Here is a 20,126-nt window from a genome sequence, read left to right as displayed (position 1 = left end):
TATAGACTACCGTAGTTGCAATGCAACTGCAACTTTTTACATATTGCTGAATTTTATTTATCTTTAAGATTCGTGTACGTATATATAGCGTATTTGAACTGTTTGGCTTATATCCAAAGGATTTCATTTATTTTTCAGGCAATGCTTTATATTGATACCACACTTATGATAATAATTCCAGTCATTATTAACGTCATTTGTTATGCTGGTATAATAATTACAATCCGAAGACGGGAAACATGTGGATTTATTCCGGCAAACAGAAGCGATACAGGTAAGAAGTTATCTTTAATTGATTTATCATTCTAATTTGTTGATTCACAGAGTAAACTTACTTTCATACGTAATAGTATAACAAACATTTTTACTATCACAAGCAAATTGTTCGATAATATTCATCCACAAACTTTGACGAAGTAAATCAAAATATGTTATTGAAATCCCTATCTTCCGTTCGACTCTGCTCAGCATATCATCTAAGTGCATATCATGGCTTTACAAACATGACCTGAAATACGATGAATTGACACAAACTTAGTAAATTGTATAAAACAGTATAATTATAGATTTGTATTGTTAAATACAAGTTACTCTACTCAATATGAAGCCGTTTTGCGCACGAGCGGTAAAAAGCTGTATTCTGAAACTCACATCTGATATCTTGTAGTATAATTATGCAGACATTATGATGTTCGGTACATACATATATTATAAGTTTGTCCTAGACGATGATAGGGAATAAAATATAACAACAATCTTTTTCAAAGTGTCTTGATTTTTTACCCATAAACATGATAAAAATTGCAACTTTAAACAAAGTCTAAGTACACGAGCCTATGCCATTTGAAAGAGGACTTGCGTTTGAGGGAAATTGATCCAATATAAACTCTTATCATCGAATAAAAAGAGAATAATACATGGCAAAATCCGTATCGCATGCTGTATCACCACGAATAACCAATATCAGTCCCGATCGCCGAAGGTCCCAAGGGCTGATATTGGTCGAGTGGTGATACAGCATGCGATACGGATTTTGTCATGTGGTATTCTGTTTATCATGATATTTTAATAGAATCAGATTCATGGGATATCATTTTTTTTTAAATCGTCTGAAGTTATAAGCTAGAAAAGAACTTTATGATTTTCTTGTATTTTTCCAGCCGACTTATTACGTTTTTTTAAAGACTTACTTCTTTGTTTAATATCCTAATCGTTATGTCCAATATAACCTTATACCATTCTCAATATACTTTTGAAACCATGTACATGTATATGTTTTAAATGCATCCAATAACGAAACTGTCCTATAATTTCAACTAAAATTAATATTTATCAAAAATGTAGACATGTTTAAAGTTTTATTGTTTACTTGACGATTTTATTTTTCTTGATCATTTTAATATTAATTTTCGGACGAGGTGAACGAAGAGCAAGACAAATATTCCTTGAAAAGTTTGCTCTCTATTTCTAACCAAATCAAAATAAAATTTGCATTAATTTTTGTGTTTAATCCATCAGGTAATGAAAACATACTTCACGAAAATTAGAACTTCAGATATTTCTACATCTTATTGTTTCTATAAAAGTCGCTCGTAAAGTTACTGGGAAATATTTTTCGGAAAAATATCGGCTTTAGTTGAAATGATAGGACATTTGTTTTAGTGGGAACTCATTTTTTCATATGCAAGGATTGCAATTTCAGCAACTGGACGTCATAGGTCAAACGTTGACGTCATTCGAATTATGACGTGACGACAGGTATGCGATACGGGTTATACAATGCGATACGGGGTATGCGATACGGGTTTAGCTATGCGAAACGGGGTATGCGATACAGGGTATGTGATACAGACTGGAAAAACGAACCTTTATTATATATACAAAATAGCTGTATTTTGTACTAAATATATGATAAAAAGTGATATCGGATTTATCAACGTAATGTGGTTTCGGGGCAAAAAGGAAAAAAAAATATTTCATGATTTGAAGTGTTTCAATTAGGCAGCCAAGTTATTTGTAATTAAGATTTGAAATGTGCATTACTCGGTCGCTAATTTACTAAATATTTAGATTTTTATAGTTTCTACAGATGAAATAATTCCTAAGGATAGAGTGATTTCAAATGCAAAAATCAAGACGATAAAGCTACTATTAGTTGTAGTATGTGGTAAGTTATACATTGACATCTAAGATTTGATATTGCTGTAGTGTAATTGTAGGACCTTCCAATTTTCAATGATTATTTTAAAATGATAGACCTATAAAAAATCAAACCCACAAATAGAACTCAACATACATCGACAAAAATAAGACGAATGCTCATACGGCGGGTACAATACAATCTTTTGATATCAATATAACAAAAAATAGAATAACAAAAATACTGAACAACTATCAAAATGAAAACTCCTTTATTTAATGGCAAAATGCGCAAAAAACACAATTTTAATATTCATGAATTGGTACAGCTAATTTCTTCTGTTGAAAATGATGGATTAAACCTTGTCACGTGTATGATTCTCGCACAATATTCCATATTATCAACATTATTGTGCAAATAAAGCAAACAGTCATAAAAGGTTCAAACGATAATGTTTTAAAAAAACCAACACAAACTCCATAAATAATAAACAAAAACAGAGATGCAAATATAAAGTAATAAACAACACTGTACACAAGAATGATTCAAATTACTGATTGCCAGCCTCAATTAAGTACAATTTCTGATTGTGTGATATAAATTATGCCGTCTTCACAGGTAAACTGATCACTTTTTCAAGTGAATATGTTAACAATCCCTACATGGTAATCACGTGGTTGAATAGACACTAAATGCATTACCCATTCAAGTTATGTTACATACTTTATTTCTCTCACACTTCACAAACTACATAACAGTGGTAACAGCCCATGTTACTTAAAATGACAGCGTTACATACAAAATATTACATGACACTAAACTAATATATTTGGGCATGCGACACACAATTACTTAAGATTCAGTTGTAAACAATTTCTTGATTCTTTAAATCAAATATGATCAGTATTCGATTAAACGTGTCATTTTAAACCTGCATCATCCAATGTGGAACAGTGTACGATTCTTTTATGATGCTGGTTCAAATACAAAACAAACAATTACCTTATGTAACCATTTGCAAACAAATACTATGTGCATTTGCAAATGTTATTAACACAAAATAAACCAAAATGATTATGTTATCAAGTATTTAATCTATCATCTTGAAAGGTGTACTTAACTTTTTGATAGTCAAATCTGTTCGCTTTTATTTTCCTCGTAAACATATCTACAATGAAAAACGACGCCCTTACCTAGAATCAAATTATTTAACCTCCTATTTTTATTTTTTTCAGTGTATATATTATGTTGGACGCCAATATATGTGGGTGCATATTTACAGTTTTACGCCAATATAAAAGCTGGATTGATATATAATGTGTTGTATACATTTGCACCATTGAACAGTTTTGCCAATCCATTAGTGTTTTTGATATTTAATTTCAAAATGTTTCGATCAAATAAGAAAAAGACGGATTCTCATGTAATGCACATGAATACATTGAAAACGTCATTATGTTCAAAACGTAATCATTAAAAGTTACATGTGAGTGAAACGTCATCTTTAAAAGTGATATTTGATTGAAGTGTTTATTTAGCCATCTTAGAGGAAGGTAAATACAGTGAAAACTTTAATAGGTTCAAAACGTCATCTTAGAGTGAAAGGTCCATTTAAAAGTGATATTCATGAAGAAACCTTAACATATTCAATTTTTGTTACTGTGAATACATTATCATTTGGCAGATGCCAATTGTCGTGTATTTCGTGGGTATAGTTGAACCACAAAATTGAAATGTCAATGAATGCCAAATTTCCTATAGACCTGTATGCAAACATTGGATAAAGCGCAACATCAAATATTCACGAACATGGCAGGGTTCTTTTATTCGCGAAAATTAGTACCTACGAACATAAGTGATTCCAACCTGAAGGCTGAAGGATCTACAAGAATACACTCAATAGTCAAGCAGTAATGGCTATAACAAATAAAAACGAAAACGACGAAAAAAAGCAATCAGTCTTTTAAACATAACATTGAAATATTTATGGAAACATATTACCACAGATCTCACCAAACAACCGGATGTAATAACAGGTGCTTTCGAAAAGTTAAGATATCATTATTATCAAACGCTTGACATCAAATGAATTGCGGTTTTGCTTGTGTGGGAAGTTCGTGGCAGAAAATTGAATTCAAAATGAAAAAAAAGTGCACTACAGCATTCGACATTGAATGGATAGAGGTTCTATTCGTATGCCATTTTCTTGGAAGAAAATTAAATAAACAGTAAAAAGGAAACGCACTACAGATCGTGAAGTACTCTCGCGTTATAAAAATGTTAGTTTGCATTTCATATACCCATGGGTAGAAAACGAACATTTGTCATATAGGTTTTGATGATACCTGCGTTTTGAACAAAATAAAACGAAAACATTTTGTAATCTTTCTATCCTTTCAAGATCTTTGAACACCTTATCAATTTTAGTGATTTTAGGTTGAGTGATATTCAATTATTTCAATGATATATAGTATTCATTATTTTAAACGAGATTTGTATTAACAGTCATAATATTTAACTCATCAAATATTGGTATATTACTTGCTATTTTTATTTACAAGTCTGCCATTTGTATTGAGTATAATATTGAATTGTAATATTGCTATAATGTAATTGATTATTACCGTCTACGAGCATGTGTAAATAAACAGAAGGATAATGCCGGAGTGAAGGGATTGTAATAACAAACCAAAGGATAAAAATCTGATAACTCATGTAACACAAGTATTACATATTGCTTGCAAATGCTAATAAAGGAAAGGAATATTATCAAATTGCTCATCTAACAATTTTCATTTTGTCTTAAAAAAATAATAATGGAAATGGGGAATGTGTCAAAGAGACAACAACCCAACCATAGAGGAGACAACAACCAAAGGCCACGAATGGTTCTTCATTGCACCGATAAACAACTCCTGAACCCGTAGAAGTCTTCAACTGACTCATAAACAAGTATGTATACTAATGCAGTGATACTAGACGTCATACTAAACTCCAAATTATTCAAAAGAAACCAAAATTGTCAATTATAAAAGACTAAGAAATGACAAAGGCTCCTGACTTGGGAAAAGCTCAAAAATGCAGCGGGGTTGTTTTTTTTTATAAGATTGCAACCCTCTCCCTTCATGTAAAATGAAGTATAAGACTGCGATATCATGTGTATTGCGAGTAAAGACGTAAACGCATATCATTGGTCGACCAATTTGTGGCGATGTAGAAAAATTTACATGTCTCATCAATATACCTCAGAGATGTATCCACGTGGTTTCCTTGTATCAAAGAACTTCACTTGAAGATAAGGTCGCCTTAATTTATAACAAATCAGTGTCACTATCGCATTACGCTTGGTACAATAGTGTCGAACATGAGCAATAGTGGAACAGGTTTTACTTACTGTTATGACGCAACTGCGATCACTTAGTTCAGTTTTCTTTGTTGTATATTGTGTTCGATGTTTTGTTTGCTTTTAAATTTTAAAATGACTATATAGCAGGTCAGTTCGTTTTGATTGATAAGTTTGAAAAGACTTTTGTCTTTCGTCACCAGAGATGTGTTTGTTCTTGCTTTAGAGTATATGCATAACTGTCACTATCGACAAATATGTATGCACGAAGGCAGAATAAATATAATAAACCATTGTATGTATTTTGGTATCTTGCAATGCGTTCTTAAACGCATTTTGTCGCAATGCATATTAGTATTTTTTTATTTTGTCTAGTTCCTAGTGTTTTTTTTTGCTTTTTAGAATCAGTGTTCCAAACTTGTCACTAATTGTGTTTGTCATTCATTCGATATTCGACTGATAATAAACTTGAATACAGTTAAATACAATTATTATGTTGATAACGGTGTTGACATCAAAAGAGAGGCAACATATACAATTCAAACTCATAGATCGAAAATAAACTGAGAACGTCAAGGCTAAAAAAGAAAATGACAAACATGCACACCATAGTACACAAGACACAACATAGAAAACTAAAGACTAAATAAAACGAACCCCACCAAAAACTTGGGATGATCTCAGGTGGTCCGTAAAGGTACGTATATTCTGCTCCGTATGTGACACCCGTCGTGTTGCTAATATTATTACAAACTCAGTAGATAGTTCAAATCTTTAAAAGGTTACATTCATGAAAAAAGGGAACGGTATTATACTTTGCAAATTAGGAACATATCATCTGTGGATTGGGTATGCCATATATTAACTCGTGGTAGCGTCCTTAAAATTTACGAACGGGTAATTTCTCCTTCACTATTTAGATTTCTTAACTTTCTTGTGAGCAGCAACCTTTTACCGAAGAAATTATGATAGAAAATACAAGACCTTGAATGTCGTATTACTCGTTAATTATTGACACGTGTCTGTGCAGTCGTTGTTGATGTCACAGTATTGAAACGCTTTCTACCATGAAACCCGCGGATGTCACTTTTTCTTGATTGAACGGTTAACTAAAAACTGAAGTCAAGTAATTCAATTATAAGCCATAAAAATTTTGTGATAAGAACATGGATTTTTGTCCATTCACTAAAAACTTGATCGTTACCAATGTATTTGTAATCATGTTATATTATCAATATGTTTCCCGACATCAAGAAGAATGTCTACCGCTTTGCACAATGGTCAGAAATGATATTGTAAGATGTCCAAGTCTGTCTATTTCTACTGATGTTATATACATGATTCAGTTCGAATAGGAAGTCAACAAAAGGCAAATATAAAATATAACATTTCGTATTCTCCTTAATTATATTAAATACAAATGATGTGTGGAAAACGTCTGAACATGATTTCAGTCATCGAAAATTCTGTTTCAAATTCATCAGCTATAAATAATTGACAAAAATTACCACAAATACCTTTCTCTGATATATCCCTCGAGTAACACATGCTTTTAAGATTATACAATCATTTGTATTTGCTTTAATCTCTGTTATAACATTTAATTGATAACAGATTTTCGTCTGAAGATCCTTCAAGAAACGTAAAGCGTTATATTTAAGATTTAATGCATTTGTACTTTGTTCTTTCGAAAAATACATTGAAAGTGATATGCATCATGTACTTTTAAACCATGTTTCTGTGACCGAAATGTGTGATCCGCGTTATATAAAAAAAAGAAGATGTGGTATGATTGCCAATGAGACCACTATCCACAAAAGACCAAAATGAAACAGACATTAACGATTATAGGCCCCGCACGGCCTTCAACAATGAGCAAAGCCCATACTGCATAGTCAGCTTTAAAAGGCCTCGATAAGACAATGTAAAACAATTCAAACGAGAAAACTAACGGACTTATTTATTTAAAAAAAAAACGAAAAAAATATGTAACACCTAAACAAACGACAACCACTGAATTAACAGGCTCCTGACTTGGGACATACACAAACATAAATAATGTGGCAGAGTTAAACATGTTAGCGGGATCCCAACCCTCCCCCTAACCTGGGACAGTGGTATAACAGTACAACATAAGAACGAACTATAAAAATCTGTTAAAAAAGGCTTAACTCATCAGATGAACAAAAATATAAGTAGACGTGGCCGGGTACTAATACATCCCGACACAAAAAGACACAATGAACAGATCTGAGATATGTTTGTTATAGTGTGTGATAACTTGACCATATGTTTCAAGTTTATTTATCTATACATAACTTTTTTTTCATTATTTGATTGTTTTGATTATATCAATAATTAATGATAATATATTGCCCAACAATTTGTGGTTATAGGATCTTTTAAACAGCCCAATGAGGATCTTTTGAACAGCCTAATGAGGATCTTTTGAACAGCCTAATGAGGATATTTTGAACAGCCTAACGAGGATCTTTTGAACAACCCAATGAGGGGCTTTATTTTAATACCATCGTTTAATCTGTTTGCATATGAAGACAGTCATAACAATTTTAAAATACATATTGTTTAATAAAAGTAGATAGTCTGAATTGATAGGTCACATTCCTGAAAAAAGGGAACGGGATTGTACTTTCTAAATTTGGACATATCATCTGTAAATTGGATATTCTATATTAACTCGTGTTAGCGTTCATAAAATTTTCGAAGGGGTAACTTCAACTTTACGATTTAGAACTCATGGTATAATAACTTCTTGTTAGCAGCAACCTTTTACCGAAAAAATTATGATAGGAAATACATGACCTTGAATGTCGTATTAATCGTTTACTATTGATATGTGTCTGTACAGTCATTGTTGACGTTACAGTGGTGTAACGCTTTCTTCCATGAAACACGAGGATGCCACCTTTTCTGGATTGAACGGTTAACTAAAAAATGAAGTCAAGTAATTCAATTATAAGCCATACAAATAATGTGATAACAACGTTGATGTGTGTCCATTCATAAAAGTCTTGATCATTATCAATGTTTTTGTAATCGTGTTATGATATCAATATGTTTGCCGATATCAAAAAGACTGTATACCGCTTTGAAAAATGGTCAGATAATGATATTGTAAGATGTTCAAGTCTGTCTATTTTTACTGATAGTATATATCTTATATAGTTGGAATGGGATATCAACAAAAAGGCAAATCTACTATATTACATTTCGTATTCTCCTTAATTAGATCAACTAAAAACGAAGAGAAGACAACGCCTGAACATGATTTCAGTTATCAAAAATTCTGTTTTAAATTCATCAACTATAAATAATTGACAAAAATTACCACAAACACCTTTCTCTGATATCTCCTTCGAGTAAAACGTGCTTTAAAGATTATACAATCATTTAATTGCGTGAATTTTCTTTTATAACATTAATCTGATAACATATTTTCGTCTGAAAATCCTTCAAGAAACGCAAAGCGTTATATTCAATATTTAATGCACATGCACTATGATCCTATGAAAAGTACATTAAATGGGATATGAATCATGGACGTTTAGACCACGTTTCTGTGACCGAAATTTGCTAGTCTCGTTATGTTTGTTTTAGTGTGTGATAACTTGACCATGTTCATAGAGATTATTTGATTACACTATAAAATTGAGAAAGGAAATAGGGAACGTGTCAAAGCGACAACAACCCGACCATAGAGCAGACAACAGCCCAATGCCTCCAATGGGTCTTCAATGTAGGAAGAAACTCAAATGACAAATCAAAAGGACAGCATAAAGGAACTGAAATGTGATCAACAAACTGTTTCAATTACTGAATCACGCCTCAAGCTCTAATTGCAGTAACTACAGACGAATTGCGAGCGAGTGTAACGAATTTAGCTGTTCATCTTCCATTTCACAAATATTTCTTAACGCTAAGAATAATATTTACAACTAAAGAAGCAAATCATCGTGAAAAAATATTATTACTTATTATATGTCTGACGTCACAGCTAGCATTACATGTTAGTTGTTATCCTCTGACAAAACTCTTTATCATCAAAGATAATACTACTGTCATATACCAGCAGTGGGTAATAAGGGATATAAGATTTACTCTCTTATTGATTGTTTTTTTATGTATTTTAATATATTGTCAATAGGAATAAACTTCAATAGGTGTGCCCAACAGAAATTTGTCTACATTATGTATTAAAATTTAATTTTGATTGTCATTTTACATTTGCACGAGATAACTTTTGAAAAAGGCAACAGTAAAAGAGGGATCCCCGTTATGGTGAGATGATATAACTACAAGTCGGCATTCGGATTTTCCAGCTTAAATCAAGCGTTCACTTGTTTTGCAATGTTAACATGGTTAAGTCTATTAACATTGATAAAATGTGTTTTTATTATCCTACTTCATAAAAAATCTTTCAACTCAAAACAAGCATTTTAAAACAGATATAATAATATTTAACTCATAACACATTTTAGTTAATTATTCATCAACCAACATCATAGTTTCGGCAGGCTTTTAACATTTATATAATTAAAAATAATGAACAGATATTATTATAGAAATAATGCAATCATTATTTCGAACATCATTTTGAGTAAATCTACAACACTTTTTTTTATTTATCCGAACTATAGTAAAGAAATTATGATACATTGTGCTTGTACGAATCAACAAAAAAAAAAAAAAATTGAAACTATAAGTTTTTATTCTCTAAATATTGTTCATACTTTGATCAAATTGTCAAATATTTTAACTGTAATTAAAATTGTATTTTTTTATCTTTCTAGATATATTCGTTTGATTTTGTTATGTTAGCAATTTTCCATCTTTTTGTAGATAAATATTGCAATCTGACGTTTATTTAGAGCATTTTATGCAATAATAACCCTTTGATAGCATTACATCAATTAACACTGCAATCAACAAATCTGATAACTTCTAAAGAAACGATGCAAATGTTTATCATCAACAACAGTTAACAAATGCCGCCTCTAATATAAGTTGTTATATAACTAATGGGGGTATTATATATTTTGGATTTACAAAATGAGCAGGGACATAAGATCAAATGTACTATCAGTGTTATACTGGTTTTTTTTTCATATAAAAGCACTTGTTTATTTCTTTTAAATCCATCAAACGAATTAATTACAAAGTTTATAGGCTGCATTAACTACACACACAAATAACAGGAAATTAATGTCAGCCTTTTTTCGGCAAACACTCTGAGGTTGCTTTCAAATGTATTAATCATCTGCATGAATCCCAGTCGATTGTATTGATGTGTACATATCATACCTACATTGGCGGTATTAATTACAATAATAGTAACAATTTGTTGATACAGGTATTACTACTCTCGCAGCCTTTATTGAAAGACATAACGGGTTATTTTCTATTACATTTGTACATTTGATTCTGTATTATTATTTGTTTAATGGCATTCGTGTATTATACCCGTACCGCACCGTACAAATACATTATCATACGGTTATCATATAATGTCTGACATCAGAAAAAGAAAAAAAGACACCATAAGAAATACACACTTCAAGAGGAAAACCAAAATTGCCAACATGTAAACATTAATTTCCATCTTTTAGTGCAATACAGTCAAGATAATTTATTTTAATTAAAAGAGCTCTTGATACTTTTTGACTACATTTTTTGAGTAAGATTGATTGATTTTTATTTCTCATCTTTTGCAGATTGTGAATCAGTGCTTTCATACTAGTCATCTGAAACCAAACAAGATGATAATATAATCGAAAATACAATACATATGGATCAGAGTCCTATGGAAGTATTGGTATCCCAGTATAAAATGATTCTTTATGTTTAACCTGTTGTCAAGATCATAAGATTAAACAGTAATTATTTGAAGCTTCTATAAATGCCAAACAGTAAACTACAGATGCTTTTGTTTGCTATTCCATAATTTATATGTTATAATGGGAATAACGAAAAGCAATACATGTTTTTTTTTTCATAAACGGAATTCTGCAATGACACTAAAGTTATCAAAGGTATCACAATGATAATGTAATACGCCATGATTATTGAAGTTAATATGTATTTCCATTTGAATGATAGTTTCATTTTTGATGTTCCTCTAAGTTCAGTATTTTTGTGATTTTAACTTTTTTTCCATACGCTTCCATCGATTTCTTCTATATTTGTTTTTTTAGTAAACAAACGTGCTTACATTGAAACCACAAGGGACAATAAAGCATGATAGAAGAGAGAGATATAGCAGCAGAGACACACAAAAACATGGTGACATCTGGAATCGGATAAAAAGATTGCGAAAGATAGAACAAGTTTGAAATCCCGTGTTCATACCTTATGTGTTGAGGAACCTATAGAGGATTATACTTCTTTTTCCTTCGACTTATCGCTTCGTAGTTATCCTTTTGAACACAAATGAACACTTATGGTGATATGCTCCCTACATTATAGCAATTGAACTAGTATAGTATGCACGTCTTTGCTACATTTTCTTAGTGTTGTTTTTTTTCTCTCTCTATGACGGTAGCTTGCAGTATCTGTGACTACTCTCAAATCTGTACTTTGTATCTTAAGTTTTTATGATGGTTTTTGTGCGAAATGTGTTTATTTGATGGTCTATCCGTTTTAGGGACATTGCCATGCTTATTTTTCACAGTCCCATGTAGGTCCGAGTGGGCTGTACGCTTGTGAATCAGGTTGTATCCGGTCGCAATCTGTATTTGCCTAGCCTGTATATCATTTATTGTCTGTTGATATATTTAATATTTGCTTGCATTCATCTTTTTTAATGACACATGTTTGTGGTTTTTCTAGTTTAAATCAATTAAATCATTTAAGGGCATTTAGTGACTTGCTTCACGATATACTTATCACTCATTTTTGAAGGACGAGTTGTGGCATAAGGATGCTTAAACATCATTTTGTCTCTGGTGGACAGTTAGCTCATTTGTTATATTTATTTAAACAAGGTTGTTTAGCTTACAATCGGGTGCGAGAACATGGAAATTGTAGTTTGAAGTGAAAAAACCTAAACTTTATCAAGATGGCGGACTTTTAAAATTCATAAACATATCAATTTCCCATATACAGTGATATATTATAACTTGAATAATGTTATTGTTGACACAAATTTCTTGCGTGTAGTGCAGACAATCTAGTACTGAAATTAGAAAGTTTCACTACGGCTTAAATTTACAAAAAGGTGTTTAAAGGACAAACATATTACATTTTTTTTTTTTTTTTTTTGTTCAAGCTGCAAGTTACACAAAAGTATACGTAAACATCTCCTATGTTGATATACACTTTAACCATGTTTAAATGATATTAACCATTACATTTCTAAAACGTGAGATAACTCCATGATCTAAAGTGATATGTTTTGTCCCTTTTATCTAATTCCCTTTAAGAACATGCCGCACGATCATAACCACTATACTATTCATTTAATATCGAGCTTCGAAAAGTTATGATATGCTAGGTCTTCGAAAGCACCTGTGATCACCAGCGGTTGTTTGTAGGGACTCGTGTATCTCAGTTAGTGTTCTATGTTGTTTTGCATGAGACTGGTTGTTTTTGTTTGGTTTTTTTTATCTATTATTGCCAAACCTTGTTAGTTAATGATCGACTTATGAGTTTAATAATATAGACCCTTCAGCTTTGAGTCAAATACTGTGATTTCATGGGTACTAATTTTCGTAGATTAGGGAAACCGTACATTTTCGTTATATTAAATTTTTGGTTTTGCCGAAGATTTCATACAAGCCTATAGGAAATTTGTCATTCGTTAAAAATGAATATCGTTTTTCACTGTACCAACGAAATGCTCGAATAAAAACGTATCCACAGTAACACAGTTGAAATAATAAGGCCTTATTGATGTAAATCACCTTCTTAATGCATGAATTCTAAATAGTCACTTCACTCGAATATTACTTTTAAAGATGACTATTTCAAGATTACTCCGTGTTGATCATTTTCCCTTAAAGTTACCTAATTGCTAAATAAACTGAAAAAAAAAGGTTAAAACATTAAAATATTTGATTATAAATACAGGTGTCTCTTTTCATCGTCAATAGTGTAATAGGCAGATGGAAGAAATAAGTATTGCCTATCAAAATTTAAGGTACAACTTGTCAGATGAAAAATTAAATAGTTGATACCAGAAAAGGAGATTAATAAAAAATAATGAACTTAACACTAGCCGTGTGTGTATTAGTTTTGTTTGTTTGAAGTGAATACATGTTCTCAAGTAAGTTATTTGAAACTATTACTTAATCGAGCCCACTGATGCTTCTCGTCCATGAATACATATTTCATCCTTGCATTAATCACATTATAACAATGCGCCTGTTTTAAGTGTAATCGCGGAATGTAATTTCGCATCAACTTTTAAATGAATATATTTGGGCATTGCTTAGGATCATCACTTTATGCGAACGATAGTGTCATTTCGAATTACAGCTACTGGTATTAAATCAAAGGTTAATATTTACATCGAAGAATCAGAAAAAGTTCATTAAGGGTGCTTTCAATAACTACATTCACTGGTACTCTTGTTTGTGTTTTTTTTTAAGTATTATAGGTAATGAGCTGTTATAGCGTTATCGTCCGTTAATTCTTTGATCGAGATTCCAGAATGAGACCAAATACTATGTATGTCTTTTCGCCTTAAATGTGATGTCGGTACTGTTTTCCTCCGCCTATTTTTTTTCATTTGTACCTTACGTATGTCCTGTCTGTTTTATTTATTGAGACGTGAATCCCAAGATAGCGATATGAAATTGTAGCATTTGCAATTCTAAGTTATTCAATTTAACATACACAATTTTACTTACCACAAACATCAAGTAGGAGTAGTTTTATAGTCTTGATTTTTGCATTTGATATCACCCTATCTTTTGGAATTATTTCATCTGTAGAAACTATGAAAATGAAACTATTAGCCTTGTATTACAAAATTTGAAATCCTACATTATTATCTATTTTTAACATACACCGTATCATCTTTGTTAAGCTGTGATATGGAACCGTATGGTTTGCTGAGCTGATAACAAAAGACAGTGGAATCCCTGATAACAGAATCCGAAATACTAATTTCGTAAAATTTTGCACATGAATGAAATAATAGTGATATGCTTTTCATTCAGTGTATACTAATGAAAGTAAACCTTACCCTTCCGGATCACCTGAGATCACCCCCAGTTTTTAGTGGGGTTCTTTTTGTTTAGTCATTGGTTTTCTATGTTGTGTCATGTGTACTAATATTTATCTGTTTGTCGTTTTCATTTTAAGCCTGACATTGTCAAATTATTTTCGATTGAAGATTTTGACTGTTCTTTGGTATGGTTCGTCCCTCTTTCACTGTGTATAAACAAATAAGACTTACCAATACATTAAATAGTATTACCTGTATCACTACTGTTTGCCGGAATAAATCCACGTTTTTTCCGTCGACGGATTGTTATTATTATACCAGTATAACATATGACAATAACAATGACTGGCATTATTAATATAATTGTAGCATCAACATATAGCATTGCCTGTCAAATAAATTACCATCTTTGAATGTATAAAAATCAAAATAAGCTATGCATGCATACATGCATATCAAAGATGAATTGAATTCAGAAATAGTTGAAAAGATGAAGTTGCATTTCACTTTATCATCGTCACCCGGTCTATATTACATTTACATTACTTTTTTAAATATTAATATAAAAGGGGAAGTTTCACTTTTTATCGATTTTAAAACCAGATGAAATTTGCCAGTAAATGGTCGTATGTTGATGTCTGTCATATTAATATTTCGTAAATTGTTTTGTTTCAAATTGAGCAGTTAATTTCTTTAACTGAATTATTTTATATTTTGCATGTCGGGAGCCTGTTATAGCCGACCTCAATGTATGGGTTTGATTATTGTTACAGGCCGTACGGTTGCCTGAATTAGCTAACATAACTTGTCTGACATATGATTTATTATTGTCTCACTGGCAATAATACTTTTATTTGTATGTTTGTTATTTATTTTTTTACGTCAGCTAAGACGTTATATGTTGAAAAACGAAAGTTGTCGCTTGACCTTCTACAGCACTTGAGGACACGTTATTTGTTTGTGGTGTTCGTCAGACTCGATCTTTTGTTTATTACACTACAGGTTGTTGTTTGTGTATTTAATTTTGTCAAGTGGTGGTTAATATTTTTTGACCATTGCGTTGTTAGTTTAGTTTCGACTGATACATTTGCATGTCCCTCTGGTGTCGTTTGCCTCTCTTTGTCAGTAGTCCATTTAAAGTAGCCTACCGATATTCAAGGAGAGAGCGACATACATATGCAATATACACACAGTTGATACTTAGTTTTTGATTTTAACGTTCTTTTACATGGTAAATATTATATTTGCTCTGTTTGGTCATTACCAAAAAAAATATTTATTTCAGAGATCTTACCGATGAAATATTGAAAATAGACATTGGAACGGGCAACATTATGTTAACAGTGTACTTTTATGAAATTAAACACATTAAGTATTCATCTAAATTGATGTAGATAAACAAAAAAGAAGGTTTGTTTGGACAATACTAAATTGGTTAATTTAAAAACGTCGAAAAATCAATTACCTCTTTTGGAAGAAATATTTAAGAAGTAGGTGAACAAAATGAGGTACGTTCAAAATAAAAAAAATATTTTCCCTTAAACTCACCTCCATATATGGAATGAAATGATAACAGAATATCTTCCACGTCTATATATGAACAGCGTACTGCACAGCAAGAACTTCTCCAGTTATCCATGTAAAACATGTTAATCCAAATCAATATTTTTGTCCTATAGAGGCTGCAGATAAAGGTCTCACAATAACGTCAATCTATAGGCATAACAACTATCGCATATATAGACACATAAACTTCCCATTGTGATAAAAATGCGTACACAATATAACAGAACTTCAAATGTGTTCCAGGGAAATCCAAATTTGTTGAAAACTAACTCTGGAAAAACATAATAAAGTCAAAGACAGAGATCTGCAAAACCAAAAAAGGTTTGATAAATTTTCGAATGGTACACAATAGTTAGCAATGATACTAGGATTTTAAATTGATACGCAAGGTCATAATGTTTGGGGCAAGCGATAATTTTCTTTCCGGAAATAAAGATTCATATCTTTGATTTTCTCAAATATATCTTTTCTTTTTGTAATATTGTTTTATCTCTTGAAAGTTTTCGTTTTACCTTGGTTGTCTCTGTTATTACGTATTCCCTCTGTTTGAGAATCCGTTTTTTTTTCTAAATTTTGAAAACCTTTCATTTCATGTAACTTAGGTGAGGTTTCGGAATTTCTGTCAAATTTACGGACTCCTTTGTGATTTTCCATTCACTACAAGGTAAAATTAAAAACATACTTAATAGCTCATAAAAAGTCATTTGACAAAATTTAAACAGAGAGACCAAAATAATAATAATGCAAATATAAGGTAAAAGTCCAAGTCATCTATTTCCTGCCATATTCATAAACCAAATATCTCACATAGGAGATCCTTGACCTATCAATGTTTTAGCTTTTTACAATTTTTTTCCGTATCTGATACTCTTCCAGCTTAAATTGTCAACTTTAAATTATTGATTTATTTAATTTCACTGAAAGTTTATCCTTAAATATATTTGCTCAATGTACATGGTGTATGAATAAAATAAGGTCTTACTCGTCGAATAAGCTCGAAATAATAGTTATAACTGGTATTGTCGGTTTGTATCGAAAAATCCCATTTTCGCCTTCGTCTTCCTTGATAGTAACAACACGTTAACAAGTGTATTGAATGCTATAATCCCAAGGAAAACCACAAATGATAGCCATTTAAACATCACCTACAAAACCAAATTGTAGAATATGTAATTGCAATATTTCATAGTTATTACACATATTGCATAGTTATTACACCTGCTACATAGTATATACACGTCATGTATTACAGATTTAATACAGGTCACGTACAACATAACAAATGATAAATATGATATGGGTAACTATACACAGGAATATAAAAACCAAAATGATTAAGCTGTTTTTGCCCATGATATCGCAATATTGAATCTGCTAGATATCACATTTTGCACAATATCAAAACGAGACAAACCAAACATAAGTCTCTTTTGAATTTAGAGGAATGACATTTTAAAAACGCTATAGTTTACTCTATTATATGTTGTTGTGCAAATACGTAGTGAATAACCTTCTGATTGGTTGCCTTTCATTATTCCGTACTTGTTAGTAAGTAATTTGAAGAAATGATATCACGAATAAATTTTGGTGAAGCCCTGTGAAATTAAACCGACGATAAACGGGAAGAGGAAGATTTAAACATACTGATATATATAAAATCAACAGTAGAATACCGTTGATCAAAAGTTAAAAATAAATCGGTTGAGAAAAAAACACATTCGGGTTACAAACCGAAACCGATGGAATCATATTAACCGTACGATGAAAACAAAGGAACAACACGAACATCCAAAAAGCAACAAAAAAGCTACGCATACACACAGAACAGCATGATATAAAGGCCTCTGATTTACTGGTGAAAGAACGGAAAACAAACAGTATAATCAAGAGAGAATCCGAGAAACAATAAAAACATATGAACCACAACAACTAACGACAACAACTAAATAACAGGCTTCTGACTTGGGACAGATAAATAACAATGCAACTGGTGTAGGTGATTTATAAGGCACCAATCTGAACTTTAATCGGCAATAGAAACAGGTGTGTGGTGAATGTGTTTGATCTCTAAATATGTTAGGGTTGTTAGTATTAATGGATTGATCGTCATTGACGTATATATTGTTTACGGTTTGATTCATTCGGATAAATATATATAAATCTGATAAATATGATAAACGGTAATGCGGTTGGTCTCAAAAATTATTCAGCTTTTAGTATTCACGAAATTATTGATTTTTTTAAAACGAATTAATTGGTCTATCAGCTCATATACATAACTTAGTCATGTGAAAGTGACTTAAACAACGTTTATCATGGTTTACTCCGGTTTAAATTTGAATTTATAATTGAATTATAAAAAAATGAATGTTATAATTGTTCTACAATGGTAATTCAGTGTACATTACAGTTTTTAAATCATTTTTTCTCAGACAGAAACAAATATTACAGTCATTCCTTAAATATTTAAAAAATTCCGGGTTTCTGGGTTAATCGGTGTATATTTCAATGGAAAAGATATCTCTTTTAAATATAAGAAAATCTGTTCTCTATCTTTCGATGACATTTATTAAAACAAGTTATGGAGTAATATTTGTCGTTCCATACGTGAACACGATAAACTTACAAAAACATTTATGGCAAACTGACGTTTTGTTTGTTTGACTGATTGATGAATTCTTTAAGTAACATTAGTGTAGTGACCTATATTGTAGCGATAAATTGATATACATGTGTTTATCATGTTTATAGGTTAAATACAAGATCAAACATAATATATAATTCATAAAAGAGTACAAGGCTAAAGGAGTACCCCGCAACCGCAAACACAAATAATGCACATATCTCTTTTAAATCAATGCCAAACTCCTACTGTATCTTTTTTAACATATTAATCTTTTTGTATGCATCTTATCATTCGTTTATTTATTTATAGTAATACTACAATGCTGATGGATTAAGTGATTGATTCTAAAATTAAAGTAAGCACACAGAAAATCAATATTGTTTTGAAGTTATTGAAACAGTATTGACTAATTGTATAGGCGAATAATTATATAATCGTTCTTGAAAAACTGGTCATTATCACTATCTTAGTCAATACCACTGTCCTGTGAGCAATCCATATATCACGATAATGACCAGTTTTTTTCAAGAACTAGTATGCTTATTTTTTTTGTTTTTTTATTTTGGTCGGGTTGTTGTCTCTTTGACACATTCCCCATTTCCATTCTCAATTTTATTCATTGAGAAACCATGTTTTGGAAAATTATCATAAATTAAAAATGCCTAAAGCAAACCCGAGTAGTTGTACGATTTCTATGGCAAAGAGTGGAGACCTGTCGTTGTAATACTGCCATTCATTTTAGTGCAATTTTTCAGTATATAAGTACTTAATCAAGTTTTCTTTAATTTTGTAGTTAACGAAAACATATAATAAACAAGTCAACAACTTAAATATAATATTAAAAACAGGAAAATATTTTATAAAAGGTACATCTCTCTAAACAGGGAAACAACGCCCCACCGGTCATTAACAGAGAAACTACGCTCCAACGGTCATTATCAGACGGAAACCACGCCAAAACGGTCAGTATCAGACGGAAGCCACGCCCCACCGGTCATTATCATGTAAAAGTTCGTTAACGACCGGGTTTCTGGTCCGTATTGTTCTGTTAATGACCGATGGAATTTAATACTGAAAAATAATGAATGTCATGTGACCCCTTTTTGTCCAATAAGATAATATTATTCTCAACCGATATGAAATAATGTGCATTCAAAAGACAATGAAAAGTAAAATAACAAAAATACCCAGTTCCAAGGATAAATCAAAACTGAAAGTCCGAAATCGATTGGCAAAATAAAAATTCAAACAAATCAAACGAATG

General features: G+C 31.3%; 1 long non-coding RNA gene across 1 annotated transcript; it reads left to right on the top strand.

Annotated features, from left to right (window-relative positions):
* The first annotated feature begins 150 nt into the window (after positions 1-150).
* On the top strand, positions 151-3,547 carry LOC134699788 (uncharacterized). The gene is made up of 3 exons (XR_010103671.1): positions 151-274; positions 2,081-2,167; positions 3,376-3,547. It is a non-coding gene; the product is annotated as an uncharacterized LOC134699788 (long non-coding RNA).
* The last annotated feature ends 16,579 nt before the right edge of the window (positions 3,548-20,126 follow it).

This window comes from Mytilus trossulus, unplaced genomic scaffold, assembly GCF_036588685.1.
Source record: "Mytilus trossulus isolate FHL-02 unplaced genomic scaffold, PNRI_Mtr1.1.1.hap1 h1tg000085l___fragment_1__unscaffolded, whole genome shotgun sequence".
Taxonomy (NCBI): Eukaryota; Metazoa; Mollusca; class Bivalvia; order Mytilida; family Mytilidae; genus Mytilus; species Mytilus trossulus.
This window is presented reverse-complemented; position numbering and strand designations above follow the sequence as displayed.